The sequence below is a fragment of the Homarus americanus genome, unplaced genomic scaffold, assembly GCF_018991925.1.
Source record: "Homarus americanus isolate GMGI-L3 unplaced genomic scaffold, GMGI_Hamer_2.0 scaffold56057, whole genome shotgun sequence".
NCBI lineage: Eukaryota > Metazoa > Arthropoda > Malacostraca > Decapoda > Nephropidae > Homarus > Homarus americanus.
In genome coordinates, this window is record NW_024755795.1 from 1 (window position 1) to 10,887 (window position 10,887).

General features: G+C 43.1%; 2 non-coding genes across 2 annotated transcripts; one reads left to right on the top strand and one right to left on the bottom strand.

The window, feature by feature from the left end:
- Positions 1-4,209: 4,209 nt before the first annotated feature.
- Positions 4,210-4,281, bottom strand: Trnah-gug. Its single transcript has one exon. It is a non-coding gene; the product is annotated as a tRNA-His (tRNA).
- Positions 4,282-5,152: 871 nt separating this feature from the next.
- On the top strand, positions 5,153-5,224 carry Trnap-ugg. The gene has a single exon. It is a non-coding gene; the product is annotated as a tRNA-Pro (tRNA).
- The last annotated feature ends 5,663 nt before the right edge of the window (positions 5,225-10,887 follow it).

The window sequence follows — 10,887 nt, forward strand, 5'->3', positions numbered from 1 at the left end:
GGTACAGTACTCAGTGCCAGGCGTCATGGTACAGTACCCAGGATCAGGCGTCATGATACAGTACTCAGGGCCAGGTGTCATGGTACAGTACTCAAGGCCAGGCGTCATGGTAAAGTACTCAGGGCAAAGCGTCATGGTAGAGTACTCAGGGCCAGGCGTCATGATACAGCACTCAGGGCCAGGTGTTATAGTACAGTACTCAAAGGGCAGGTGTTATGATACAGTACTCAAGGCCAAGCGTCATGATACAGTATTCAGGTGCCAGGTGTCATGATACAGTACTCAGGGACCAGGCGTTATGGTTCAGTACTCATGGCCAGGCGTCATGGTACAGTGGTCAGGGTCAGGCGTCATGATACAGTACTCTGGGCCAGGCGTCATGGCACAGTACTCAAGGCCAGGCGTCATGGTACAGTACTCAGGAGCCAAGCGTCATGGTAGAGTACTCAGGGCCAGGCTTCATAATGCAGTACTCAGGGCCAGGTGTTATGGTACAGTACTCATTGGCCAGGTGTTTTGGTACAGTACTCAGGGTCCTACTCAGGGCCAGGCGTCATGATACATTACTCAGGGCCAGGCGCCATGGTACAGCATTCAGGGGCCAGTCGTCATGGTACAGTACTCAGGGGCCAGGTGTCATGGTACAGTACTCAGGGGCCATGCGTTATGGTACAGTACTCAGGGGGTCCAGGTATTCAGGGGCCAGGTGTCATGGTACAGTAATCAGGGGCCATGCGTTATGGTACAGTACTCAGGGCCAGGCGTCATGATACATTACTCAGGGCCAGGCGCCATGGTACAGCATTCAGGGGCCAGTCGTCATGGTACAGTACTCAGGGGCCAGGTGTCATGGTACAGTGCTCAGGGACAGGCGTCATGGTACAGTACTGAGGGACAGGCGTCATGGTATAGTATTCACTGGCCAGGTGTCATGGTACAGTACTCAGAACTAAGTCTTAAGGTAATTACACCCTAAAATGGTTCAATGGCTCCCGGACAGATGACCGACGGACGTTATACCGACGGACATTTGACCGAACGGACATCGAGCCGACGGACATTTGGCCGAACGGACAATAGACCGATCGGACAAATGGCCGAATGGATATAGGGCCTTTTTCTTTTTTTTTCTTTCTTCTTTGCAATGTATTTGCTGTATAAAACAAAGGATAAAAAGATAACATAATTGCAATGTGATACATTTGCTTGATATACATTTTTTTTTTGCACATTTATTAAAGGATAAAAGATATTAATTGTAATGTAATTGCATTATAAAAATTGCTGTATAAAACGAAATGTTCATAAATATTTAAAGATTGTGGGCAATTGCTCTCAAGAAGTCGATTCTGGGATACTCCTCACTCTCAATGACAGATTTCAGTCTTGTGTTTCATACTGGTACTTCTTCGGTTTCCTCAATACCATTCCTGCTACTGCCTGCTCAATTGTCAACTCCCAGTCCGACTGCTCTTTTTTTTATTTTTGAAACGAGACGGCAAACGGTGGAGTGGGTGATTGCCATTCTCTGGTCAAACCCCCTGTGCTATCCTTCAAGAGAGTTTCTTGTCCGTGGAAGGCCTTTGTGTTTCTCTCCAATATGTTGAACAGCCTGAGTTCCTAATGCTGGTCTTCGTCGTCTTCCACGCTGTACAACACCAATTCATGTCGCTTCAATGTAACCAAGAAACTCATATAGAAGTTCATCAGTTTCATCATCTAGTGTTGTAACAAATTCATTGAAGCTTTCAGCAACGTCACTGACTGGCACACATGCGAAAGCTTGAACGGACTTGACGATGAGTGCATTTCTTGGGTCATTATACCAAGTCTGTAGTCCTAAGCCCTGTATTTGTCTCCACAAGCACTGCCCGAAATGGAAAAAACATCAAAAAAAATTTTGTTTTGGGTAAACATGCTGTGATGCTATTAAGAGCCGCTCTTTCATAGTCAATGGTGATTGAAACAGGATTGAGATCTGATCTCACTTGCTTGAGGGTGCTAAAAATCAAGACATAAGTTGCTTGGTTTTTGTTCCTTGCGATGCAGTATACCAAGGGAAATGTATGGCTCTCATCCAGCATAACATTCACTGTATATAACTGAAACCCTACTGGCGCAGAATCAAATGTCCCATCACACAGCCAGTGGTCTTTGAAAGCAAGAAGCTGTAAGTTTCGAGGTGTTGACAGAATTAGCAGGTTGTCACTTTCATGGATGACAAAATCTTCTCCTCTAATTGATTTCCGTAAGTCGTCAGTTCAAAAGTCCTCGTCTGGTGCCATGCGTTTTCTGCGCACCATTCTTGCCAGAGTTTCTTTCTTAGGAAGAGCACCTGCAGCATCAAGTGGGTATTCACTGGTGCAGTTTTGTATAATAGTCGATGTCACTTCCTCCAACTGTCTGGCTCTTTCTTTAATTTTCTTTACTGTTCTCAAGGACAGGTTACGTCCGGCATCAGGCGGATGTGAGTGATTACTTTCTTCACCTTGAATAACGTCTTCTTCTGTTTTTAATCGTCCCCAACAACTTCCTTTGCGTTCACATCGCCAATATATTATATTGTCTTTCCGTTTGACAACGATGTAGGCGTAGCCGTCAAGCAAAAGCCTTCTTCCTGCTCTTGTCGTTGGTATGGATTCCATGGTCTTAGAAGAAACAAATATTAAATAAAGTAATAATAATAATATAATATAATAATAATAATAATAATAATAATAATAATAATAATAATAATAATAATAATAATAATAATAATATTAAAAATAATAATAATAGTAATGACGATGATGATAATAACAATAATAAAAACAAAAATAAAAACATGGGCTTACCTTTACAACCTCTGAAGAGCGACTGCATCAGAGTCCAGGCAAGCAAGGCTAACGTTTGGTTGGTTTGGGGCGTGGCTAAAAAGTTCGAACAATGCATTCTTTCAAAAACTTGACCTGACTTAACATGACTAGTTACGTCGCCTTTTCTTTTGTGTTTATGGTGGTGTTGGTGTGTGGATTAGTGGATGTCATGTTTTTGACCTGACCTCATGTTTTGTAAGGTCACCCTGCGTACATAAACCTCTCTCAGTCCTTGTAATTCACCAATTAAATTGAAATTGGGGAAAATAATGCTGATTGTTTCCGAATAATGCTGATTATTTCCGAGGTCTACCAGATATTAAACACAAGACTGAAGCAATTTTTATAAAGCAATTACATTACAATTAATATCTTTTATCCTTTAGTAAATGTACAAAAAATACATTGCAAAGACGAAAGGAAAATAAAATAAAAATATAAAAAAGGCCCTATGTCCATTCGGCCAAATGTCCGTTCGGTCATTTGTCCGTTCGTTCTATTGTCTGTTCAGCCAAATGTCCGTCGGCTCGATGTCCGTTCGGTCAAGTGTCCGTCGGTGAAACGTCCGTCGGCCAAATGTCCTTCGGCCACCTGTCCGGCCACGGGTTCAATATACATGTAACTATAAGCTAGAATATAGAAAAAGATATATTTAGTTATGCTCTTAAAAATTATTACCGTATTTTCGAGGAGTTTTTTATTTAATAAGTATTTCCTAGGAAGACTTTTACCCTGTGGTTAAGTATATGTTATATTTTCTATTACAGGAAACTAATGAAAACAAACTTCTGTTATTTAGTAAAAGAAATTAAAAGAAGTAATATTCTGATAAGATAAAACATAAATAATTATGTTTATTTAACCATTAGTAACATTAACATTACTATTAATAACATTACACACACTATGTAGCTTTTTACTCGAGGCAAACGTAACCGAATAAATTAATTTAAACACATTATATCGCCACCAGATCCACTCATAGTTAAGACGTTAAGCGTAATGTTGGCACCTACAGTTTTATGTTAAACGTCTTCCAGTCCCTCCTCGCCCCTCCTAGTCCTTCCTCCTGCAGCTCTCTTGTGTTCAGAGTTCGTACCTCAAACATATTCTTGAATCTTTCTCAGCTTTAGACAAAGTCTGTGGAATTGTTTTATTTTCTTCTGGAGATTGAACTCTTCCCTCACTGTCACGTTCACACACACACACTAATTCTCTGGATGCAGGAGATCCCGGGTTCAAATCTTGGACAAGCCCTTTCGTTATGTTAGATGTTGAAAACTTCATAACATCCTTATAATCTTTAACAACTCGTGGGTCTGTAGCCGCCAAAAGGTTCTTAGAGTCATCCCCATGCCGTGACCAGGATTCGAACCTGGGTTATTGCGGCCACAACGCAATGTACTAACCACTATACGATCACGGCCGCTGACTCACGTTCTAGTGACTCAGGAGATATTAGTCTAGACTACGACAGATTAGGTTCGCTTAGGATTGGTTAGAACAGGTTATGATAGATCAGGGTAGGTGGGGTCCAGGCGGTGTTTTCCAAGTGGGGTACAAGAGGCGTCTTTCAGGTGGGGTCCAGGTGTCTTCCAGGTGGGCCCCAGGAGGCGTCTTTCGAGAGGGGTCCAGGTGGAGTCCAAGAGCCGTCTTTCGGGTAGGGTCCAAGAGCCGTATTTCAGGTGGGGTCCAGAAGGAGTGTTCCAGGTGGGGTCCAGGAGGCGTCTTTCACGTGGGGTCCAGGAGGTGTCTTACAAGAGAAGTCCAGAAGTCTTATTTCAGTGGGATTCAGGTGTCTTCCAGTTGGGGTCCAGAAGACGTCTTCCAGGAGGGCTCCAGGAGACGTCTTTCAGGTGGGTTCCAGGGGGCAACTTTCAAGTGGGGACCATGAGGTGTCTTTCGGGTGGAGTCCATGAAGCGTTTTTCAGGTGGAGTCCAGGAGGCGTCTTCCAGTTGTAGTCCAGGGGGCGTCTTCCAAGTGGGGTCTAGGAGTCGTCTTCCAGGTGGGGTCCAGGAGACGTCTTACAGGTGGGGTCCAGGAGATGTCTTACAGGTGGGGTCCAGGAGGTGATTTTTAGGTGGGGTCGAGGAGGCGTCTTCCAGGTAGGGTCCAGGAGACGTTTTACAGGAGAAAATTAGAGTAACTGGAGAAAAGCTGCGACGTTTAGTGGGGTTACATTGGATAACACCCTTGTCACATCTGACCCGAGCTGGTTATCAAATCCACGACACCCACGTTATTATTGCATGGCATCAATCCTTAAATCTATCTATCTTCTCTTATTTTACTCAGCGGCCTGTTGGTCTAGGGGTATGATTCCTGCTTTGGGTGCAGGAGGTCCCGGGTTCAAATCCCGGACAGGCCCTTTCATTATGTTTGATGTTGGAAACTTCTTAACATCTTTATTAACTTCAGCAACGCGTTTGTGTCTGTAGCCATCAAAAGGTTCTTAGATCAAATCCATGGACTTAAAGAATCCTTGTATAGTTTTACCAGGTGTGTAAATTAATGAACAATAAGCCTGGGTAATAATGTAGTGAATTTGTGTTTGAGGGCAGGACTGTTCCTACCAGCACATGTGATAGTGAAGTAGATGATAGCTCTGTTACCTGTGGTAGATGGTTGTTTTGGTAGTATGTTTATTGTGGGGGTTGTTTGTCGAGGAAGGTTTGGGGAACCATTTGTCATTAGTCCTATTTCCTCAACCTCTAAATATACTACCAGTCCAGTAGACTCTTACGTGTTTAATCTCCAGCTATCATTTATAAGATTAGGTTAGTTTAGGTTAGGTTAGGTTAGGTTAGGTTTGGTTAGGTTAGGTTAAGTTAGGTTAGGTGAGGTTTGGTTAGGTTAGGTTAGGTTAGGTTAGGTTAGGTCATCCGCCACGAAGCTAATCTTGCCATCCACCGTAAAATATCTTCTTTTTTTTACCCTTTTTTTTACTCGCTTGCCATTGATTTTCTCTGAGAATTTTACCCATCCCTCTTTTAAGATTTTTATACACTTTTATGTAAGGATTTTTACCATTTTTCCTGTCTTTTATTCATGGACTTTTATATTGCACTATTTAGATTCTATGTTTTTGTTAAGTGTGTTACTAATGTTTTGTCCTTTTCTCTTCTCTTTTTTTATTTTAGCTTGTTTTTATTTTACTATAATTCCTTCCCTTTTTCCTATTTCCTCACTTCCTTCGCTGCGTCTACCGTGACTCTTAATTATCTCCGCTAACACCTTCAGTACAGGGACGCTACTTCTAATATTTTATTTGGTTAACGCCAGACAATATTATTCAGCACAGAAGAGGCACCGTACACAAGGGGTTAATGTTGTCTAGTTCTGCAGATTTCTTAAGCATCATGTGTCACACTATAAACCAAACAAAGTAGACCAGTTGACACGAGACGCTGACAGCTAAGAGTAGTGTCAGGATGTTTATGTAAATGACGTCATAGCCGCAGCACAGGAGCAGGATGGAGTACCCGATAGGCATAGTGAAGAATAACTTCGTCAGTCGCTTAAGAATTGATACTGGTGTGTTGCTGAAGCTTCCGTCTCAAGGATCATATTTCAGTGGTGATAGAATTCTCTGTTATGGATTTCTCATTGACTGTATGTACTGGAAACTTTGTGGAAACAGAAAGAACTTTAAGTTTTGTGTAGATACAGTATAAAGTTTCCACCAAGAAGCTTAAGAACTGTCAGATTGTGTAAGATTAGGTAATAATCACGACGTACAGTACCAAAGTTTTAATTGTACTTTGAAACAATCATTAGTTGTTCGGGTCACTTAGCCATGGAAGATAATTTTTCTGAAAGTCCAAACTTCTGACAGAGTACAAATTTTAACTGCTAAAAAGTAGTTTTATTTGTGTTAATAGTATTGCATTCCTGTAATAGTTGAATGTGTTTTATCTTCATGTCGGGATGAAGAACAATTTATATTAGGTTGTTAAATTTGGTAAGTAACACTTAAAAGAAATCAAACTATTTGAACAGAGAATAAATTAAAATAATATGGAAAATTGAGAAAAAAGATTAAAGAAGCAAATCTCAAACTTCATAATTATATATTTAAAAAAGAACCCTGATAACTTATTACAACTACAGACAAAAACTTAAAAACCGAAATATATAACACAGGAGCTAGTGGCGCAACATATTAAACACCCTCGCGTCTTAACTTATTAAATAAAGTCACTCTTATTTATCGGGATATGAAATTTTTGGTAACAAGACAATTGGAACAGATATATGAGTAATTAGTTTGGTGGAGTTGTTGGAAGGCAGAGCGAGAGCCACGTTCAGTTGATGGCGTAAGATAGTGAAGAACATTTAGGAATATAAGAATTTGTATTAGTGAAATGATTCCTCCATCACCGAAGAGACTAATAAACTTGCTGAAGCTGTAGACTGTAGCTGTAGTGTTAGTAGATGACTGAAATTCTTGCAAGTTTCATAATCAATCAATCAATCAAAGTACCATCCTCATATCTGGGGGCTGGCGACCACAGTCCTCCACTTTAGACGTTTTGGGGCTGTTTTTATCAATCAGATGTCATTAAAACATTATCGCTTCTGTATGGATCTTCAAGATAAATTATATGAGGGAAGAAAACTCATGGCTGTAAGGGCAAAATTTCTAATGACCTGATCCAAGACAGACATATAGGTAATGTACCAGGTAATGAGTCAGACCCACAGGTACTGTACCAGGTAATAAACACCCAACTCGGTCTGGTTAGGTTAGGTTGTGGTTCTACGACTACTGACTAATACTATACGACTAAAATATGAAACATCAATATTGATCTTCACAAAAGCTGTACAATATTTTTTTCTTTAACTCTTGGTCATCAAACTTTCCTGAGAGATTACCTCAGTAAGATTAACCCAAGATTGCGTGGGGCCTAAGACGCGGGAGATGACAATTTGGGTGCAGAATAGCTTAGGAGGAGCTACTCGTTCATGCTGGTGGTGAAGACATGTCTTAGAGACTGTGGGGAGACTTAACATATCTTATATATCATGTAGAATTATTACACTACAAAGTTAAACAGTGTATTTTTCAGACAATGTAAAGCTTCATGCACGAATTAATTTTTAAACAAACTCAAACAAGAGGTTAATTAAAACAAGAATTATAAAGTGTAATAAAAGCATGCAGGAGAACAATCAAGACACAAACAACAGCTCATTGATGGGGGTCTGGATTCATCTCGTTTGAACCTGCAGGCAGACTTGTGTAAGACGGAGGTGTGTTGTACAGAAACACAACACAACAACCTAATGTACATCACCAGGTGTGGGGGAGTGGCCCATCAGAACACATCACCGGGTGTGGGGACTGGCCCATCAGAACATATTGCCAGGTGTGAGGAGTGGCCCATCAGAACACATCACCGGGTGTGGGGAGTGGCCCATCAGAACACATCACCAGGTGTGGGGGAGTGGCCCATCAGAACATATTACCAGGTGTGGAGTGGCCCATCAGGAGTGGGGTGTGGGGGAGTGGCCCATCAGAACACATCATGTACCATCAGAACACCATGTACCCAGTGTGGGGACTGGCCCATCAGAACATATTACCAGGTGTGAGGCGTGGTCCATCAGAACACATCACCGGGTGTGGGGAGTGGCCCATCAGAACACATCACGAGTTGTGAGGAGTGGCCCATCAGAAAACATCCCCAGGTGTGGGGCAGTGGCCCATCAGAACATATTGCCAGGTGTAAGGAGTGGCCCATCAGAACATATTACCAGGTGTGGGGGAGTGGCCCACCAGAACACATCATCGGGTGTGGGGACTGGCCCATCAGAACATATTACCAGGTGTAAGGAGTGGCCCATCAGAACATCACTGGGTGTGTGGGAGTTGTGAGTGGCCCATCAGAGCATCAGGTGTGGGGAGTGGTCCATCAGAACACATCCCCAGGTGTGGGGGGTGGCCCATCAGAACACATCAGGTGTGGTGGCCCATCAGAACATATCACCGGTGTGGGGAGTGCCCCATTAGACACATCACCGGGTGTGGGGAGTGGCCCATCAGAACACATCACCAGGTGTGGGGGAGTGTCCCTTCAGAACACATTACCAGCTGTGGGGAGTGGCCCATCAGAACACATTACCAGGTGTGGGGAGTGACCCATCAGAACATATTAACAGGTGTGGGAAGTGGCCCATCAGAACACATCACCTGGATTAGCTCAAACACTGCAGTGATCAGGATAATTCAAAAGACGTAATCATGAAGTTCGATCAAACATTGTTTCGTAACATCCACAGGAGAGATAAATGGAGTGTGAAATAGAAGAGTATTGAGCAACTTTAAATGGACTGCAACTTTGTTCCTATCAAGTGTCTTAACTGGAGAACATTCATCTTGTTTTCGTCGAATTAAAAACAGTTGTCTCGGCAATTAATGACTCGACCTACCATAACTAACTCCTTGTATTTACAAATATATTATTTGTTTCAGCTTATGATTTCTTCAAATTACTTACTTTTATCCTCTTCGCCACTGATCGGCTTGTTAGGCTTGGGCGATCGGTCACGACTCTTTTCCTTTATATTCTTCACCAAAAGGTCGGCTCGCTAGCCGCCCGGGCGATCGGTCACGTCTCTGTCACGCACTGTTGGCAAATACTGGGCATGCACCGGCTCCTGAATGTACCTGAACCCGCTCCAGTGTTGGTCAAGTCTTCTCTTGAAAGAGCTCACACTCGGTGCCGTCACAACACTTTCTGGTAGATTGTTCCAAGAGTTTACAACCCTCACTCCGAAAAAGTTTGCCCTCACGGTTTTCCGGACTTGCGGCTTCTTCAATCTTGAGCTGTGACCCCTTGTGGGGCGAGCGTCCGCCAGCTCCAAGTAAGGACACTCAACTGAGTAGTGCCCCCTGAGATGCTTATAAACCTCAACTAGGTCCCCCCTTGCCCGTCTGTAGTATAAGCTAGGCAAGTTCAGGCGCTCCAATCTCGCAGGGTAGCTGAGATGCCGAAGTGCAGGCACCAGCTTGGTGGCCCTCCTTTGAACATTTTCAACCAACTGACAGTCCCTAGCATATCTCGGGGACCAGATGGGGTGACAGTACTCCAGATGGGGAAGCACTTCACTCCTGAAGATCGTCACGAGGGACGGACCGTCTAGATATCTGAACGACCTTCTTATAAGACCCAATAATTTATTTGCCTGATTTACCTTCTTCTCACAATGGCCCGAGAACTTCAGCTCATTGTCAACATACACACCTAGGTCCTTCTCACACACAGTCTCAACTAGTACATTTTCTTCATCCCGTTGGGACATATGGTACGCCTCCTTACCGTTGGTACGCCCCAGGTGCATCCTCTTACACTTCGTGACATTGAATCTCAGCAGCCATTCCTTCGACCATTCCTGGAGCCCACAGAGGTCCTTCTGCAGCTCTTCACAGTCCGCTTGGTTCTTAATTTCCCGAAATAACTTGGCGTCATCGGCAAACATTTGTATGGAGGAGTGTACAACGTCAGGCATATCATTTATGAAACAAACAAACAACAGCGGGCCCAATACACTACCCTGCGGTACCCCACTTGTTACAGGTACAGATGACGATTTCGTGCCATTAATCACCACACATTGCTTGCGGTCATGTAGAAAGTCTTCTATCCACGCTAGGACATTTCCCCGAATTCCGTACCCTTCCAGTTTGATTTTCAGCCTTTCGTGGGGTACACTGTCGAAAGCCTTGGCAAAATCTAGGTAAATATTGTCGATATTACCACCCCGTTCTAGAATATGGGTCCAAATATCCAATACCTTGAGCAATTGTGTCAAGCAAGAGCGCCCCGGCATAAAACCGTGTTGGCAATCTTTTACAAGGTTGTTTCGTAGTAGATGTTCCATCGCTGCATCTCTGATAATACTCTCAAGTACTTTACATATTATGCTGGTCAGGCTCACCGGTCTATAGTTGTTCGTGGAGTGCCTATCGCCCTTCTTGAAGATAGGACTCACATAAGCCACTTTCCATTCACTGGGGACCATTTG